Source organism: Drosophila elegans, unplaced genomic scaffold (genome assembly GCF_018152505.1).
Source record: "Drosophila elegans isolate 14027-0461.03 unplaced genomic scaffold, ASM1815250v1 contig_814, whole genome shotgun sequence".
Taxonomy (NCBI): Eukaryota; Metazoa; Arthropoda; class Insecta; order Diptera; family Drosophilidae; genus Drosophila; species Drosophila elegans.
This window is the reverse complement of record NW_024546167.1, coordinates 12,056,458-12,075,718: the sequence shown is the minus strand read 5'-3', so window position 1 is coordinate 12,075,718 and position 19,261 is coordinate 12,056,458. Positions and strand designations below refer to the sequence as shown.

The following is a 19,261-nucleotide window of genomic DNA, read 5'->3' as shown; positions in this document are numbered from 1 at the left end:
ACGAAAATGTGCCTTCTGTTGCATTTCTTTATTTCCTCTGAAAAACTTTAATTTGATTAAATTTTAAATTACATTTAACTATATATTATATAACTATATAAAATAATTTATTGTAAATCAAAATAAAAAAAGTTCCAAAGACAATGTTCTTGTTCATTTCCAAGCTTAAGCCCACCCTAATTTAAAACTTCTTAATCATGCTGCGGCCTTTGTCTCTTTTGGCCAGCTCTGCTTGGCCGGCAGCTCTCGGTTCTAATTATTTACACGCTCTGCGCATGCATATCAGTTACCAGTTTCTCGTTACCAGTTTTAGTTTATTTTTTCCCAAAACCAACTGGCGCGCTGCCCTCGAGGCAAGTGTTTGAAATGTTGTACAGTTTAGTGGCGTCAAACGCTTCGCTGGAGATGCTTACCAGCAGAAGTAGGGGCCCCGGGGGCGTTGGGAGCAAGGGGGGCTGGGCGTAGTTAGTGCATTAGTTACATAATTCGTTTACCGTTTCTTTAGCCGTTTGATTAATTGGGAAGGAGCCTAGAATGCTGCACGTTATCGCTGTCTCTTTCTGATAATTGTGCAGCCGTCTGTAAATTTATTCGAGTTCGTTGCCTAAGTCTTTTGTTCTCTAACTGTTCTAAAAGCGGAATTGCGCCGAGTCACTTGAGCAATTTGAATGTATTGCTTTGGAATTGAAGATTAATCCTCTGCTAAGCAAATTGTTTGAATTAAGATGGGAAATAAATTAAGATGTGGCAGAAATTCATCTTGTTTTCGGTGCCAACATTGCCTAAGAATTATATATGTTACAATTGGATAGTTTTTTACTTAGTAAATTATTTTGGCCATGATGGCTTTGTTAAAAAGAAAATAAATATTAATGCGATACATATTATCTTATGCCCTTAAACTTAATTTTTTGTTAGTGAAACTAATTTAGGCATTGCAATTCCCAAAGATGTATATTATAAGATATCATAATTTCTTATTTTATGTTTTACTTATTGCTTTTAAATATGTAATTTCAACTTACAAAGACTCTAAGAAAATTTTAAAGATATTTCCCGCCAAATACAACCCAACCAACATATCCCACATAAAACTCTTGTTTGGCAAGTTCATTGGCTTTGTCTTTGGTTTCTCTTGGCCATAAGGAAATGCACCGGGCTTAACCGGCAATTAGATGATCCACATAATCACTACCATGCATTCTTAAAAGATCCCACAACAAAGTGGTCATTTATATTCTAATTATGCAACCACTTCCATCGAAAGTCACGCTACATTTTCTCACTCTCCGCTTGTTAGAGTCGCTCGGTAGCTGTTATAGCAGCACACTTGTAACAATAAAATGCTGATTAGGCATTTTTTTCATCTGGGAACAAACCAATTCTAACTGAATTTCTATTGGCAAGCAGTGAAATTAAGAGAGTGGCGTGGAAAACCGGCAGTGTCATGCTGCCAGACAAACACGATCCCCATACCGATGAGGTTGATGATACCCCGAGGAGCAAGTGTTGTATCTATGCCAGCAAAACGACCAATTTTCCATGGCCATGCAGTCAAAAGTGCCAATAGCAACAACACTTCGGGAGACCCTCATTGTTTGGGCCCTCTTGTTGTTGGTTTTGGCCAAGCTGCTTCCTCACATCCTTTGTTTGGTTCTCTTCTACGGGTTTGTGTATGTGTGCGTGCTTCGAAGGAATTTCCATAACCGCTAGCATTCCGTGCGTTTGTATATGTGTGTGTGTGCGAGTGTTTTCCCCTCTAATGGCCAAAACATATAACAACAACAACCAGCTCATAGATACTTCTTGTATCTTCTTGCCATGCCTTTTGCTTTCCGTACGTACGTAACGAAAATGAGCGCAAACAACAAATGCAAAGGAAAATAGACAAGCACAGGAAACAGGTTTTTCCCTCTGCTCTAGCCTTCTTGTTTGGTGTTAGCCTGCGTGCAGGGAAAATCTGTGGAAAATGCAAAGAGCTCTAACACCGCTGCTTGAACCTCTCACCTCACTCCTTTCGTCCGGTTGACATCAGGGTCCAACTTACGCATTTTTCAATTATCTTATGGACGGCAACATCAGTTGCAGTTGCGATTGCATTCCTCAACTTCTTCGGCTTAGCAGCGTGTGCTATGTAGGTTGGTGTGGCAACCAACGGTACTCCGCCTGGCGGCTATCTTTTCGGCCCCAAACCGAACCCAGCCAATTTGCAAAAGCTGGCTAACTGACTAGCTGGCAAGCAACGCGCTCAACAGGCTCATCACTTAGTCATCTAATGTCTAACTGAGCTGTCAGGCCAACTTGTTTACGCTCGCTGCTCTCGGCAGTTGGTCCACTCTAACTGCAGGTGGTGCCATCAACTAGGGCATATATTTCAAAAATCTCTTAAACGCTTTTCAAGGGTAAGGAAAAAATGGGCGACATATACAAATTAGACGGTTTAGCAAAGGTTTTTTACAGTTATTTTTTTTAAACTGTAATGGTTTTGTAATGATATATTTTCTTTTAACTACCTGATGCTTAAGTGACCGAAAAGTATTAATATCAAATTACAAGAGAATAACGGAAGAGAAATTAAATGAAAATTAATACAAGTAATCAAAAATATAATTAAATGAAAGTCTTAAAATAAATATTGTATTTTCTCTTGTAAAATCATTCAGTCATAAGTTATAACAAAATAAATAAAAAAACAAATAATACAATTTAAATAAAACTTTACTTTTGCAAAAGAAACATCTATTTACGAATTAATAGCAATATTTAATGAAAATTATTTGAATAGTTTAAAATTGTAAGTCAATTGTAAATTTGTAAGTTAATTGATTGATTTAATTTATTTTAAATTATTTAAATATTTAGAAACAAAGATTTAACTTTTGTTTGCTGATAAATATATATTTACATCTCAAAAGAGTATACATTATCCGACTCCCTGCCAGTCTTAGGCTTTAAGTTGCAGTTTCAGCTTTTGCATTTTGTATTTTGCATTCTATTTAAGCCAAATGTCGCCTCGGCCGCGTTGGCGTCAAACTACCGTAGTGGCTTTTTTCTTTTTGGGTCAGCCGCCTCAGCACGCGCTTCGCATAACGTCATCGCTCTTAACTCTTAACTTATGCAACGCAGGGGCAGCATAAATCATATTTCCAGCAAGAGGGGGGCTTCGGAATAGACGCATATGTATGGGCGCCTTGGCCTGGGTAATTACTTGTACTTATGCAAGCCTCCCTGCCGCCCCCCAAAAAAAATATTGTGTTCGCTTCCACAAATGGAGTAAAGCCGCTTACAAGGCGGACTGCAACAATAATTTTAGCACTGCAAAAACATAAATAAACAAGCCAGCCAATAACATAAACATTAAACTGTGACTGGGACTGAGTCCGCGACTGTTACTGCGTACGTGGCGTCTATGGGCGCAACGTGACTTTAAGACTTGCCAAAAGTTACCTCTACAAAATAAAATAAAACACAACCCAAGACTTGAATATATCTTAAAAAAGATCTTGGCAAAAATATAAAACGTGAGCAGTCACTTAAACTGAGCGAAGCGAATTTGCTGCACATTTTGCATTTTGGAGTTAAATACGCTATAAACTTTTTAAATTATGATACGTAAAAGACAGGAGAAACGAAAAAAAAGATTAACGAATAACTAATTCGAAAAGTTCAAGGGCCGTTTTATTTCTGATCCAATTTTTATATTTTAAATTATTTTATTTTTTAATTAATTAATATTTATTAGATACTAAAATAAATGTAAACTTTAATTCAGCATTGGTAATCCGAAAAAAGAAAGGATAGAAATATGTGGTTAAACCTGTTTTTTATTGTCCGCTAGATTAAGTCCCATCATTAATTATCTCCCACTGGCAGATTACCCCAACTGGCCTACTTCTCTTATATCAGCTATGATAAGCACTCGACTCGATTAATTATGCCACTGGAGAATAAATGATGTTCTTTTGAACGGGAATAGAGATCATTAAAAAATGTCTAACATCCTTCAAATTGAAATACTGTTGAAATCAATTAGACAACTTGATTTCAATTTGCAACAATTTGTCTTGCGCTCACAATTTATGTGTGACTCATTACGGCAAGAATATAAAAAAAACAAGTTAGATGAGATTATCTATATGAATAAAATATATTCATATCTATATTTTATTATGAAAAATCTCCCATGACGCATGCTGTGACCTCATTTATTATTTTATTCAAAAACTACATTTACTTTTTTTGTATTTATTACAAGTACAGATCCGCTTAAGTTTTCTGCCAGCTTCAATGCTTGCCTAATCCCACGAAAGCCAACTCCGAGTTGTTCCATTTTTCGAAGATATAATTAATTTATTTTCAATATCAAGTCAATTTATCAGTTGACTTGACAAACACAATAACAATAACAAATTAGTCTCTGCCAGCCCGCTGCGTTTCTCTCTTTTTCTATATTTCCCTACGATTCTCTCAGATTCTCTCTGGATTTTTTTCAGTTTCTCAGTGGTTAGCACAGTCACAGTTTGCCAACTGTTATACGGCCAAACAACAGATTTTCAAATGCCACCAAGCCACAATTAAATGAAACTAGTTTTGCTCGTTAGAGAGAGAGAGAGCGTCAGCTGTTTGCCAACTAACTTGGCCAACAAATGCAGTCTAGAGAGTCTCTCGCATTCAGTCTGCCGGCGCACCGCGTTGTGTGCACTACGCTCAATAGTTTTATCCGCCGATCGGTTGCGTTTCGTTTGTTTGGCCAAGGTGCGCGATCCTCCCGTAATCCCCTCCAGAAACCCTCAATCCCATCATATATTTGTGCAATTCTCCAAGCATTTGAACAGCTGTGTGTGGGCGCACAGTAGTGAAAACTGTGCCGGCAAAAAGCGAAAAATAGATAAATAACTCGCATTGAAATTAGCAGCAATTCCTATAGCTATTTGCTTAATTCGTTGACGCCATGCAACTTTTTCATCACGAAAACTGAAATAGAAATTAGATGTTTAAGCGCTTACGCAATGCTTGAACTATTTATTGGAATTTTGCGAATTTTTTCATCGTGTTTTCGCTGTTTTCCCCGCAATTATATTTATGCGAATTTTTTTTTCTCCCACAAATGAGTAAATAATTTAGTGTAGTTAGTGCTTTGACACAGTTTTCGGGGGATATCACGCGGCCAATCGGCGGCCACGTCTGAGTTGTTTTCTGGCTCAGCTTTGGTCAGGTGCAAAGTGCATCACAATGAAAGACTTAGGCAACAAACTTTCGCCCACTGCTAACCGAAAAAGTAAATACACAAAGAAAAACGGAATAGTGGTTGTAGTTGGCAAAGCAATAAAAACCTGCAAATAGCCATAAAACACTTACATCATAGCTACCTGTTGCATGTCTCTTGCAGTGGCACAGTTTTTTCAACAGCCAACTCTATAATAATAATCACAACAACCAGCCAAGTTGCATTTAATTAATCACAAAATGAGCTTCGCTTTTTGAGCTTTTTTTCTTAAAGTTTATGAATGATTGTAAGTGAGTGAGTGAATGAGTGAGTGAGTGACTTATGAACAAGCCCACGTATGAATGTGGGCGCCCCTGGCTCTGGTTGCCCTTGGTCCAGCTGCTGCTCTTGCAGCCACTTTTGTCATCCTGCTTCGGCGCTTCGGCGAACAACATAAATTATCAAGCTGCCGCTTCTGTTTTGCTCCGAGCCGAGCTGAACCATATAAAAATATGACTTATTAATAAAAACAGACAACAACAGCAACTTAATAAAGCCACAACCGGCGGACAGCAGGGCCTGGCGCCTCTAGATCGCCTGGCTGCATCATAAATACTGATGTTTTGTTGGTTTTCCATTAAATGTGTTAACTATGCCAAGTGTAGACGACGCGTGTGGGTTTTTCGCTGTTGTTGTTTTTGTTGCTGTTGCACTGCCGCTTTTGCTGCATGAAATTAGCCGCCGCCGCCGACGACTGCACTTGTTGCAGCTGTTGCGGTATCGCTTGTTTTAGCAATTCAGGAATGCCCATAGCATGAACGGGTAACACAACTTCAACGCCAAGTTTGTTTAGGCTGGGAAGATAGAAAAAATAAATGTATTTTAGAGTTGTATTCGGAATTTCCCTTCAGTTAAGTGCAGTTCATAGAGTGCCTGTTCAGACAAGGGTCTTTACTCATCTTAAAACGTTTGTAATTAACATACTTAGGATTCAAGGCAAACTTGTCAGTTATTCGATTAGTTGTTCGGGTAATGTAACGTTGACTTATTTTATTTGATTTTAATTTTCTTTACCTACAAAAAGAAAGAAAGAAATTCAATTAGTAAAGTAAAAACGACCATAGACTGTTTATTTATTTTCTGAAAGCTTAAAATCTGAACTTTTAGTTTATACACTAATTGCAAGTTATGTACCGCTTTATTCGTTTTAAACAATACTTTAACCTTGCGTTTTTAAGACATTTTAAAGTTTTATGTTTTTAGAGTCTGACAGTTATTTGTTTTTGCCAAAAAATTACTTTTACCATAAAGTTTTTAGTGCACTTAAAGTTTCGGTTCGTGTGTTTTCCAAAATAAGCACGCCCGCAACTTGCAACGTGAGGCAAAAAGCTGAAGTCATTTCGGTCTCCAGGTCATATCCTTTTTTTCGTTGAGATTTTTGCCGTTGCCATTCCCAACGTGTGCATTTTTAATTATGCTTGTTAATTTTCGCTGGTTTTTTTGTTGCATCTTTCAGACCATTTTAGTATGTGGCACACGTTTTGCGTTTATGTTTCTCATACACCATTTGCTGGATGAAATAATTGCGGGGCGTAGAAATTAATGTGCAAGCAAGGCGTTTCCCGAGGGTAATGTTGGAAAAAAAGAGGGAACCACAAAAAAAAATGATTACCGTAAGATGGGAGAACTTTTTTATTTTCGTTCTCCCCATTACATCCGGAAATTACTTCATTGCAATACTGCAATAAAGATTCCTGGCCGATAAGGACCTCATTTCGGTGGTATTGCAGCAAGGTCGATTGTGAACCACAAAAGTTTTCAGGTAATTTGGGGCGAGTTCGTGCCTAAGTCTTTCGTTTTTTGGGGAAACGCTTAAATACCAAAGTTTAAGCTGGTTAATTAGCATAAGCAAGCCAGCCAAGCAGATCGAGTGAGTCAAGCACTATATGGCCTATATAGGGTCGGTTCAGCACTCCCACATGTTTCATTAAGTTCCGTGCCGAGCGAAAGTTCACAAAACTCTTTGTGAAACAATCTGTATAAAATGAATTTTAATGGTTAAAGAAAAGAAACGCCCACTGGTGTGTGTGTCTGTGTGCGTTTGTGTATGTGCTGGTGTGTGGGTGTGGTGGGCGTGTAATGTGTGCCCGACACCAAAACAGTTAAATGTGGAAATACAAGAAATTCAAGTGAATATCAAGCGCAGAAATTACGTCAATCAAAAGTCAAAGCACAACTGGCAACTTGGAAGCCACAAATCGTATAGGTTATACCTATACATTTTTTTCTCCTTCAAGGCGTCTTGGTTATAACAAAATAAAAGAGAGAAGCAAAAAAAATTATTGCTGAGCGGTCCAAGCCAAAAATGGACCAGCAGAGCGGCGACTTTTGCCGAGCAAAGTGTGGGCAGCAAAGTTGCCTAACAGCCAGCAGCACTCACACAAATACCCGGGCTCACACGTACACTAGGTTGCTTTTAAGCCAGGTTATAACCACTGGGGCTCGCGATCCGCGGCTCCAGCTCCGCACATTCAGTTCGTTTTCAGCGCGCGTGCGGTGCGGTTCTCTGCCAAGTGGGCTTCTCTTTTCTCTGTGGACAGTGTGTTAAGTGTGGAGCTCCACACCACTGAATAATCTATCTTAACGGAGATCATTGCCTTATTTGCCTAGGCGGGGAATCTAACATCCATCGTCTAATTGCAGTGAAAGTTGCCGGGCTTTTTTGATCAATTTTACCCTGTGAAAATTCCGAAAAACCAAACGCGCGCAAAGCAATCAAAAAGTGTTCATAAGAAAAGCGTTAAATATTGTTAAGTACAACAATAAGCAACAAAAAAAAAATATTCCAGTGTCTGTGAGTCTGCCAAAACGCGCGTGTGTGTGTGTGTTTTTCTGCGCTTTTGACGGCTGCTTTGGCAGCAGCCAAGTAAGAAACAAGGCTTTTTTGCTGGCGTCGCTCTTCGTTGGCAGCTGTTGGCAGTATGAACTGATTTTGGCCGAAAGTTGATGAATAAAATGGTGAGCACATTTTTTTCTACTTCTACAAAGTGCAAATTTTAAGTGGTATATAAAACATTTTTAATTTAATACAAATTTAATGGTGTTTCGGACGGAATAAGCTGAGTGGTAATCACAGCCAAAAGTTAAATCATTTTACAAAAGGCAAATTTCCAAAAATAATTCGTTATAACAACTAGAATCAGACAGCTAAGTAATAGAGTGCATTTGATAACATTAATCAAATTTATATTCGGAATGTTAAAAAACTTAAGAATTTATTTAAAGTGCTTTTACTTTGAAAACTTTATAATCTGTGTTTGTTTAAAAAAAATTGTTAGACAAATTATGACTAGACTTCTTTTTTATGTGCAATATTTGTTTTTAAAATTTATTTATTGTTCATTAAAAATTTGCCTATTAAAGCCAAGCATTTAAATTTCAGTAGATTTTATTTTTTTTATTCAAATACTGCTTTTAATAAAACACTTTTCCATTTACTTCATTAATGGAAATTAAATTTCCATGGCATTTTCTTTTAATGAGTCTATAAAATCAGTGAGCATAAAAACCGTTGGCATACAAAATTTACATGACAAATTTCCGTTTTTTTCCACCCAAGTGCAGACATACACTCAAAACACCAACTGTAAATGTGGCAAAAAATAATAATAACAAACGACCACAACACAAAGAAACGATCACTTTCGTTTGTGCAGAAATCCCAGGCCAAAGTCATTGTGGGATTTGATGAGTTGGAAGGTGAAGAAGATGAATACGCAGATGGAAACGGGTCCAAAGACGCCTTGTCACTGACTCTTTGGTCAGGGGCTCTTCGCTAATGCTGTTTATTTTCTCTGCATCTCATTTCGGAAATAACGAAACCGAAACGCAAATAGAAAATATGACAAATAATTGCTTCAAATACTCGCTTGACACACTTTTCGTGGGCGCAAAGAAAGAGTTTGTCAAGCAATCACAAGTGTTTCAAGACAAAGCTGAGGCTAAAAAAACTTATTTCATGTGATTGTATAGTTTTGGGGGATTAGACAGTCGTATTTTTGTCGAAATTTGTGTTTTTTTCGGGTTTATTGATGAAGCTTAGAGATCTCGGTTTTGTTTTTTGGTCAGATGCAAAACACCGACGATGCTACTGGCGCCGTCTCATTTGTCAGCCAGTTTCGGTTTGAACTAGCTGCCAGTCATTTGTAAGCCATTGTCTTTGGCTCGTCGTGGGTTGTGTGGTACTTGGATTCGAGTTGTTTTTCCCCAACAGTTCGTGGGCTCATCTTATCCCATCTCACCGACCGACCGACCGACCGACTGACTGACAATTTTTGTGTTGTTTAGCTGTTTATGCTGATGATGCGTTCGCTGCCTGTGTGTTGTCTGCGCTGCAAAAGGTGCAAAACTTTCACTTTATGTATTATTGTTTTGCGTGCGAGCTGCCGCATTTGTCTGCCGGGAGAAATTACAATAATAATGCCTATAAATTATGAGCCAAAGCGCTTGACTCAGTCTGCGTGGGCGAAAGAAATTGCCGCAATTAAATGAGCCAAGGGACCCAACGAAAAATAAAAAGTGAATGCCTCACTTTGCGATTCTTCTGCAAAGATTAATGGTGTAAGATATAAAGCGACATATCTTTCACAGTTTGCACAAGAGAAATTTCAATTATTGTTAGCTTTGCAAAATCCATGAGCCAAATCAAATGACTTAAGACACGAACTTGATATTTTTTGGTACTGCAAAATCCACGAGCCAAATCAAAAGACTTAAGGCATAATCTTGATCGTAGTGATCTTTAAAAATTCATGAATCATTTTAAAGAACTTAATTTTAAGTTAAATGTTTTATTCAAGTTTCAACAACCAAATTAAACGACTTAGAAACCAAACTTGTGTCTGTCAATAAAGAGATCGAAACCACTTCTTTTTCAAAAGCTGTCAGCGATAAATTGCAATGCGAAAACAAAAGGCTGCAGACACAAACTTGAAATAGGCAAATGAAGACTTTATTGAATGCACATAAAAGCCAAGTTTTATTGTTGCCTAATGATCAGAGAAACTCGTGGGAAAGAGATTTTAGTTACTTTCGTTGGCGAAATCGGAAGATTGATTCCATAGATTTACGGGGTAATTCGTAAGTCATGTTGTACGTCTTCACTGCCATCAGCCAGTAGACAAATTTACAATGGGCCAATTCCAAAGACTGGTCGCGATTTGAATGCTCTTTTGGAGAACGAAGATTATGACTCAGTTGACTCGACTAGTTTGCAGCACCCCACACAGTCTGTTGAACCGCCGCTCAAGGTCTTTTCCCAGCCACCAACGGCGGAGCTTCGTTTCAAAGCCACAAAATTCTAATTAATTTCTCGCTCGCGAATCTTTTTGCATTGATCTCTTCTGAATGCCGCAAAAAAGCCAAACAGAGCCATAGTGTGTGGGCACCCAATACTCGAATAATCTCGAACAGATGAACACACATGAAAATGAAGACGAAACCGAGACCAAAGCGGAGCACAGATTGTGCGTCAGTGCCAACCTGTGCCCGTCTAACATCATTAGTTTCGGCCTTTGGAGGCTTTTTTGAGGCATCCGTGGGCGATGAGAGATAGACCCACGCTCCATGACACAATCGATCCGCCAAGGCCCGACCATGTGGTCCATGTGGAGCTGGAAGCCGTGCACTTGTTATGCGTTTTCGATTTCCATTCCGTGATGGGCAACCCACTTTCACCAGAACTCGGTTTCGTTTTCATTGCCATATACGACCACACTTCTTCGGGATGACCCAAAAAAAAAAAATGAAGTGAAGCATCTTCGCCGAAAAAACTGAAAACACAAGTCGAAAGGCAATCAGAAATACTTCGAGAAATAAAGCGAAAGTAAAACAGCGACCAGTTTTTGTGTTTTTTTGTGGCTGCAGGGCTGCTGCAGCCAAAAGAGCGGTTCGAACTCCGATTCGCAGTAACTCAAAATGATGTCATGCTGCGAGTTGCCAAAAAAAATAACAAAAAACCCAACCAGACTTTAGCATTCTTGTTTTTTTTGCTTTTTGGCGGACCCAAATTTTGGCTGTATCTGTATCAATAAAATGGCTTCGTCTCGTGCAGAATGGAGACCGTGCCACAAATGCAAAAGTAACCGGACGACTTGGCCCAGCCCAAGCTTAGTTCACATTCAGTTCAACTTTCAGCTTCCACGCCAACACTCCATTGCAGTTGTGTTTCGCTTTTTTTTTTTGCTGCTTTTTTTTGACGTCGTGGTTTATGCCGCTCAAGACCCTGATCGCTGCATATAACTAGCTGTAATGCCGTTTATTTATTTCATTTCAAAAAATCCCTGTCAACGGCACAGCTCCAAGTTACCTTAGCCTCGAGTTAAGCCTTTAAATTTATGACTCATATTAGTTGCAGTCGTTGCCGCCGCCGCTGACGACGTCGCGTTGAAAAAAACCAACACGGAAACTTTTTAAACTGCAATTTGCAACAATTTTTGCAGCAACTGTAAAGCGGACTTAGCCAAAAAAACAAAACAAAAATCCAGGCATCAAGAAGGCGAGGTTTCTGGGGCGCAACGAAGTTTTATTACACTCATCGAATACATAGGAAATTGGGTAAAGACCAAGCTTTACAAGAAATAGGAAACAAGGAAATGTCTAATTGTATTTTAAAATATATATTTAAATATATATAAAATAAAAGGGGGAGAATTTCAACTCTATTTTAGAAATAAAAACTACATAAAGATGGTAATCATAAGAAACAAACAGGTACTAAAAAACTTTATGACACCACTCACCAGTATTTCCTCATCATTTGGACCAAAAATGAAAGGAAATAATTTCGGGGAAGACTTAGAAAGTCCTACATTTTTGGCATACTCTTTCACTTATTTCCCGGACGCCTCATGCAAAAAGAGTACATAGAAGGTCTGCATGCGAAAAACCAAGGCGGTAGCCTGATCTCAAGTTGTGCGGCCAATTAACGGAATGTCTGCTCCGATATCGCTACCGTAATTTAACTTTCAAATGCAGCCCGCAAGAGCAGTTAAAACGGAAAACCCGTTGCAGGCCGGTAACTACTATGTATATACATGCTCGCATAGTACATGTTCGATATAGTACCCCATATCAGGGCACTTTAAGAGCCACCAGGAGTGGGAGGCATCAACATGGTTCGGCTCCTTTGTTTCTGCACCCTGTCACTGGGCTATCGGGTTGGCTAATAACTTCATTTAAATTAATCTGGTCACAACAGGAGGCAGAGAGCGACCATTTAAAATGCAACTACGGAGGCATTTGAAGCTGCCACCGTAGGCGACCATAACATAGCCATAAACATTTCCCCCTGATCTCCGGCAGAAAAGCAGTGACTTTTCGCCGCACATTGATGCATCCTGTCATTGTCATAGTGCAAGCTCATATCCTGTGAATTGCCGGTGCGCCGGCAGTAAATTGCAAAAACCGCACATGCTAATCAACATGGGCAACCGCAATTATTAAATTACATTTGCGTGGCCTAATCGAATTGGCAAGGGGTCTCTGAAGACTCGCCAGTCGGTGTCTTGGTGCATTGGTGCCTTGGTAAATGATATGATATGGTCAACAGTAGCCACTGCTAATTTAGCCTGACAGTCAGTTCTCGTCCGCTAAAAGGGGCGGAACTATCGGTATTTGATTCGTCTCCGAAACGAGGAGGCTGGATGATTGTCGGTGCACAAAGGAAGTAGGTATTAACCAAGTGTGGACAATTTTATGGCACCAAGATGACGTTCAGATTCAGGAAGAAACAGCGTGGCTAATTTACCAACCTTACCTAATCTAAAGGCTTGTTAGGCAAACTGTCTCTTCTATCCATTTTCTTATTAATATTGGTTTTGGTAATATGATTTAATATTAAGTTACTTACAATTAATTGTTCAGGCCCAAATTGTATGGATTATTCCACTTGGGTGCGTTATGCATCCCGGATATCTCGGCTGTGCCAGCCTCTCAACAATTTCACCATCAATTTGCCATCCACAGAGCCGTCGGTTATGGCCAAAAGTATAAGACATGAGTCAACGCCTCGAAGGTCGACAACTGGCGACACTTTGGATCTGGTGTGAGTCTCACACCGACAGGGAACATATTTGGCTTTGATGGTGCGTGGGCTTTACAACTCAGTTGGCTTGATTAAAATGTAGTGTGGCCAACGCCAATTGGCTTATTACCCATGATCCGGGCTAAGACAGGCCCGGTTTGAATGCTATTCTAACAAGCGAGTTGGGCTGGCCTTTCTGGCTTTCTGGCCTGGCTGGCAACAAACATCGCGCAGAGGCGTTATTGAAATGACCGTGGGCGGGGACATGGGAGGCCTTCAACTGCGTCGATTTCCACTTCGACATCGACTTCTGAGTCCCACACACAAAGAGCTTTTGTAATTAAAAGCCGAGCTGTTTTCACACTCAAATGGTGCGTTGATTGATATTCCCGGCTAATTGCCAAAGGCTTGGCTCCATGTTCTTCCGACTGGGGCTTGCCGGGGACCTTCCCAAGCCACTTCCCTAATGGTCACTTACACCCAATGTCAAGTACAAGTGGCGGCCCTTGGCTGAAGAAACCTCGTACAATGTGGCATCTGATTGATGTGCGCCCCTCTTGCCGGTCATAATCATCTTGAGGAGCGAATGATGTGGTTGATGGTGCGTCAGCAAGAAAAGCGAGCCAGTTCTTTGACTTCTTAAAGTCTTCTTCAGGCAATAGAAGAGGATTAGGTCCGTGGAAAGTACGTGACAAAAGCCTCTGGCGATGATCTTTTTCACTTCACCAGAGGAAGCAGAGGAAGCAAAGGAGGAGCAGCAGTCAAGTTCGTGGCCTGAGTCTTTCGTTTGGCCGACTGCAGCTAATTGGTGAGCAAAACAGCGAACAAGAGCAATAATGTACCGCAGACAACAAATAACAACGTGTAATGAACGCAGCTTACAGTTTTTTGCTAGCGATTTTTTCTCTTATTTCCCTCTCCATTCCGACGTACATGAATGAAAACCAAAGTAAATTGGCCCCCAGTCGTCGTATTCGTTGTTGTCGGTTCGGGACATGAACATCAAGGTGGTCGTGGCCGCTGTCGACTTCAGACAAAATGCAACTACAGAACGAACCAAAAAAAAAAGGAGAATTATATATATATATAGTATAAATGCGGTTATATGTGTACAGACAATAAATTGTTAAATAGCCGCAGACCCCGATTCCTGGGACGCAGAATGGTCCGCCGGGGCACGGCTTAAAAATTTATGCCATTTTAAAGCGAGAAATGAAACACGCCCCAAGTGCATTACAATAAATTATAGAAATATGAGCATGGCAAAAGCACAACAAAATGTTAAGGCAGAAATAGGGAAACTGAAACCGAGAAGCGGGTTCCACATTTCGTGTATGATCCTGGCCTTCTCTATTATAAAGCAATTAATGCCGAGGCATCGGCTTCGTTTTGCTTAATTTAATAATTCATACAAGCGGACAGAAATGAGCGCATAATTAGGGCGCCCGGGTGGCCCGGGATCCATTTCGAACACTACTGCTACTACCCCACCTCGCATTGCTGCATTGGCACGACTTTGGACAGGGCTCATTAAAAACTTGCTGCTAAAAATAGCTGCAAACGGCTGTTGCTGTTGTCCTGCGCCATCCTCACATATTTTCATATTAATTATCGTGGCCACTTGTACAGCTGTCCAACTGCTGGGGCGAAATGTGTGCCCAACCAGCTCCATTCGCAGCGAAGTCTAAGTATTCGTATTCTCCAGGGGCAGATGCAAAGATGCGATGCGACGCGATGCCCCTGTGCAGATTTCGCCGATTGTCCGCCATTGACTTTTAGCGATAATTAACACCTAGGTACTAAACCAAATTGCAACCACTGGTTGGCTGGCTGGCTGCCTGCCTGCCAGATGCGACAAAAAAACACTGGCCAAGAAGTCGAAAGGAACTACTACTGCGACTCCTTGTAGATGTTTTTATGGCTGCCTCCTTACATTTATTTTATTGCAGGCAGGCAAACTGGACCTTTGCTTATTGATTTGCATTTTTACAAGACTTCTTGTTCGCGGCACTGTTGTCGCTTTTTATGTCTAGATTTAGTTATTTTCGTATATTTAAATCGCTTGTAGTTGGGATGCTTCAAGGTCCACTCCATGTAACTAGCCACTGGATCAGAAGTACAAGCGGCGATAATTTAAACAGGAATGCTGCGACCAGGATTAGTTCGAAAAATATCTCTTTGAAGTGGAGTCATAAATTAAAGCCAACTAAATAAATCAAGATGAGGTGGGGACAAGGCATCAAGAAAGCTGCGATTGCAACACAAAGTAGCAACTTTACTTGCGGGAAGAGAATACATTGTGGGCTAGAAACTCACAGCAATGGGAACTGATTCTTAATGGAAAATTAGTTTTCATAAATGCAAAAATATTAAAAATGAATTTTGAAGAGGATAGGTTATCTGCTCTCTATATTTAACAATAATCTTAAGACTTCTTCTCGAATCTAGAACCTTAAGATCACTAATGTTTTTTGAGTTGACACGATTTCCCCATATTTTGTTCAGCAAAATCATGCGCCTTCAAGATCTTGTTATTGTCCCACTTAAATAGAAGCATATCAACAGTTTTCAGCGGAATAAAATCCATCGAAACTTCCACAAGAGTCGCAAAAAACAGCAGTTACGAACCGCTCTTAAAAAAAAAACCTAGTCACATGCCAAATTTGGCTAAATTGGCAACACTGAATGGCAGCTACCAAGCGACCTGTCCGGCCATTTACAATTACCATCGACCATCGGCCATCGACCATCCTCGGCTCATCCGTCGCGGCATTCCGATTGCGATTCCAGTCACATAGTCACCACATAGCACATCTCCGCCTGACTCACGCTGGGCCATTGTGGCTCGACTTTGGCCCTTCTGGTCAAGAGCGTTGGGCCCAAATTGCGCTGCGTTAAATTCAATCAATGCATCAAATCCACATGCACAAGCTCATGCACTCCATCGCCCACGCGTCTCCTGACAAACAAAAAAAATGTCTGAGGAAGAGGAGAAATCGCCAATGGACATGGTTTTTCGAGTTGGCTTGAGTTGCAGGAACTGATGGCGGGCGAATCATAAAATTATGCAGAGCACATACCGCACACGCACACACATGGGGCTATTATACAATAGGCAAACACAGCCACAACCACATCGCAGCCAAAACCAAAGCGGCAATTGCATAAAACACTTTTTACGATGCGTGGTTGTCGTCTTTGTCAGTGGTAAACCCAAAGAAACCATCCACATTCGCTGGTGATGGCTGCAGAGAAAGAAATATTTAAAGTTACTTGTTTGGGTTTACAGAAATATTAAGAGAAACGCACCAATAAAGTTCACAGGCTTGTCATGATGTATTATTTGGCTTGGAGTACATTTAAAAAAGTTATAAGCCTTTAATAATACCAGATTTTTTAAGTGTTCGAGATGATTTACGCCAAATTTTCATAGTGACAGAAAAGCTTAAACAAAATAAAATAGAGCCAAAGAATTTCTTCAAAGTAATGAAAAAGTTTAAAATTAGATTAATAATAGTTTAAATACAGTTGGTGACTCCCTGTCTTAAACTTCTTACTTTGAACGATACTCACAGCAAGATCAGATGTATAATGGAAAAATGGACTTAAAGTGACTTTACCCATTAAAATATATTATTTTTTCTGTGCATAGAGATGGCGACGCCGGGTCCGGGCACGTACGCAATGGCAGCGGCAACTAATGCCCAAGTATATATAGTTGTTGTGGCTGTTGTGCTGTTCCTCCTGTTGTTTATTGAAGTGCGCGACTGCGCGTTATGTTTTTCCCCCTTTTGTTGTTGCTTTGGGGCGCATTCGCAATTTACAACACAAATAAACACACGGCCAAGAAGAAGTGGCAGAAGCAACCGAAGTGGCGAAGACGGCAACACCGACCAAGGTTTACTTCCGCCGGATAGCTACGTAAAAATCATATAAATTAGAATTGTAAGAACCCGAACTTGGAGTGGAGACCAAAACCAGGGAAAACCTGCTGTACGCACCTCATGCCCTCGCTCTGTTCTTGAATTTACAAATATATCTCGGTATTTCCGTTAGACGCTGCCCTTTTATGATTGATTGTTTTGCAGCGGATCCCAGACACGGCTTAATCATCATTACGTAACCTCCAGAAAGGGAGAAGAAAGGGTCTGCAAGGCAGTTAGTCAAATCATCGAAGCGTCCAAAAGGTCACCACCACCACCAGCACCACGACCACTTGTAATTAGAGTTGACTCTATGCCTATCTCTCCTGCATTGAATTAAATCGACTGCAATTTACCTTTCTAATGGCCAGCTCCATTTATGGCCGCATGGGGTTTTGTGGACTGTACTCCACGGATCGTGTGTGTCCATTTATGGACTGGGCAGCCCAACTCCTCCGCCTCCGACTCCGATTCCTCCTCTCCAGCCAGCATCTTGGCCAGACTCTTTCACCCGGCGTAGGCGAAAATTGTGCAGTTTGGAAAGCCGTCGAAGAAGGCGCCACAGGCTCTGTCGATTGGAGGTCAGGTCTGCATGCCACAAAAACACACCAAAGCCCACAAAAACGGGCACATGTGGGCCGAGGTGGTTTCTACACTCCAAGAAAGTGTGTCAGTTAGGAATCAGTGCAGGCATTGTTCAACCCCTGAAAGAGTAATTGCAAACGGGAATAAATTACAGATTATCTGAATTTTTATGGCCCGCATTTATTCAATTTGTATAATAGCTGCGCCATAGAAATGCAATACATGCAATAAAAGTTTGATCATTTTCTGTAATTTAATATTATGAAAATACATATTGGCAATCAATTGGGTGTATAGTTTACTTGGCCGGTAAATTGATTTTGATACAAAGTTATTTAAGGGAAAACCAGTATTTAAAATGGTCAAGAATAACAAAAAAGATTATGATTATGACTGATTATGAGATTTCTATTCATTTTTGGAAAATTTTCATAGGTTTAATCGATTGAGGCTGTTTTATAATAGAATTATAAAAATGTAATTATCTCGTCAACAAAACAATTCGAAAAAAGATACCAAAGTTATTGGGTTTTACATACCTTATACTAAAAGTTCAAACATTTACTCTGTTTCAAAGGGTTAGCAAAGCCAGTTTAAAGCCATTTCCTACAGTAAAAAAAGGCCATGTCCTTGGCATATTTTTAAACCAATATTTGCCACAGTGTGTGCCACAATTTACGGCCAACTGGACATTTACGAGGCACAGCTTAGACACATTGTGCTGCAAATTGTGGCCACAGTCCAGAATCCCCAGTCGGAGGCCGGCCTTTTCAATTAAAAACTGGAAATAAATTGCGACCGCAGCGGCGTAAATAAATATTGACATTTATGTTTTGCGAGAGGGCCCCCGAAGATTGCTTTGCCAATAATGTGGCACTGAGATTCGTATACAATAAAAAGTCTAATTAACACCTCTCTTACCATCCTAGCCCCGGCCATCTTCGATCGGGTAGGTGCACTTAAAGGGTTGTGGCTAATTTCTGGGTTAAATATTGGAGTGGTGGGTTGGACAAAAAGAACAGCGTCATGACCGACAATGAAAGCGAAATTTCAGAGTCCGCCGAAAGAGGAGGCCCAGACTAGAGGGAGGGGGTAGAAAAAAAAAAACAGAAAAAAACATGCGTCGCCCGGAGTCGACATTCTTTTTAACAAGTTGCCCGCAGAGACCTGAAAAAGGGCCTAGAGCTGCAGTTGGAGCCAGTCAAAGTCAAGTTAAATACGCCCGCCGTGCGTCGTCGTCGTCGTCTTGGTAGTCGTCGGGAATGGGGGACTGGTCTTTTCGGCATGTCCGCTGGGCTCTCTAGTTCCCTGATCCTCTGGCCAAGAGTCCAAGACCAGGGCCAAGGAATATCAGAAGATCAAAGGCATTTTAACAGCCAGCGTCCAACGCAAACAATCAACACGGCCGAAAGACAGAGGACTGGGCGAAGTAGAGGAGAGTCAACGGCAACGTGCCGGCTTAAG

At 40.5% G+C, this 19,261-nt stretch overlaps 1 protein-coding gene and 1 long non-coding RNA gene across 46 annotated transcripts in view; one reads left to right on the top strand and one right to left on the bottom strand.

The window, feature by feature from the left end:
• LOC108138629 overlaps positions 1 to 19,261 on the top strand; it is a 131,252-nt gene that overhangs the window by 8,284 nt on the left and 103,707 nt on the right. For 36 of the 44 annotated variants that reach the window (XM_017260965.2, XM_041710209.1, XM_041710208.1 and 33 more), the window contains exon 1: positions 7,734 to 8,224. The exons of 1 other annotated variant lie outside the window; for it this stretch is intronic. The gene's annotated coding sequence lies outside the window, so the exon portion shown is untranslated. Of the gene's footprint in view, positions 1 to 4,678; positions 4,756 to 7,733; positions 8,225 to 19,261 lie in introns of those variants that run through there. 7 more of the 44 variants (XM_041710219.1, XM_041710214.1, XM_017260966.2 and 4 more) reach the window with 2 other exon arrangements.
• Positions 4,786 to 17,916, bottom strand: LOC121467836. 2 transcript variants are annotated; one of them, XR_005977864.1, is made up of 4 exons: positions 17,569 to 17,916; positions 17,291 to 17,504; positions 16,016 to 17,206; positions 4,786 to 6,280 (listed from the first exon to the last, which is right to left on the bottom strand). It is a non-coding gene; the product is annotated as an uncharacterized LOC121467836 (long non-coding RNA). The 2 variants fall into 2 exon arrangements; XR_005977863.1 differs by having other exon boundaries at positions 16,016 to 17,504.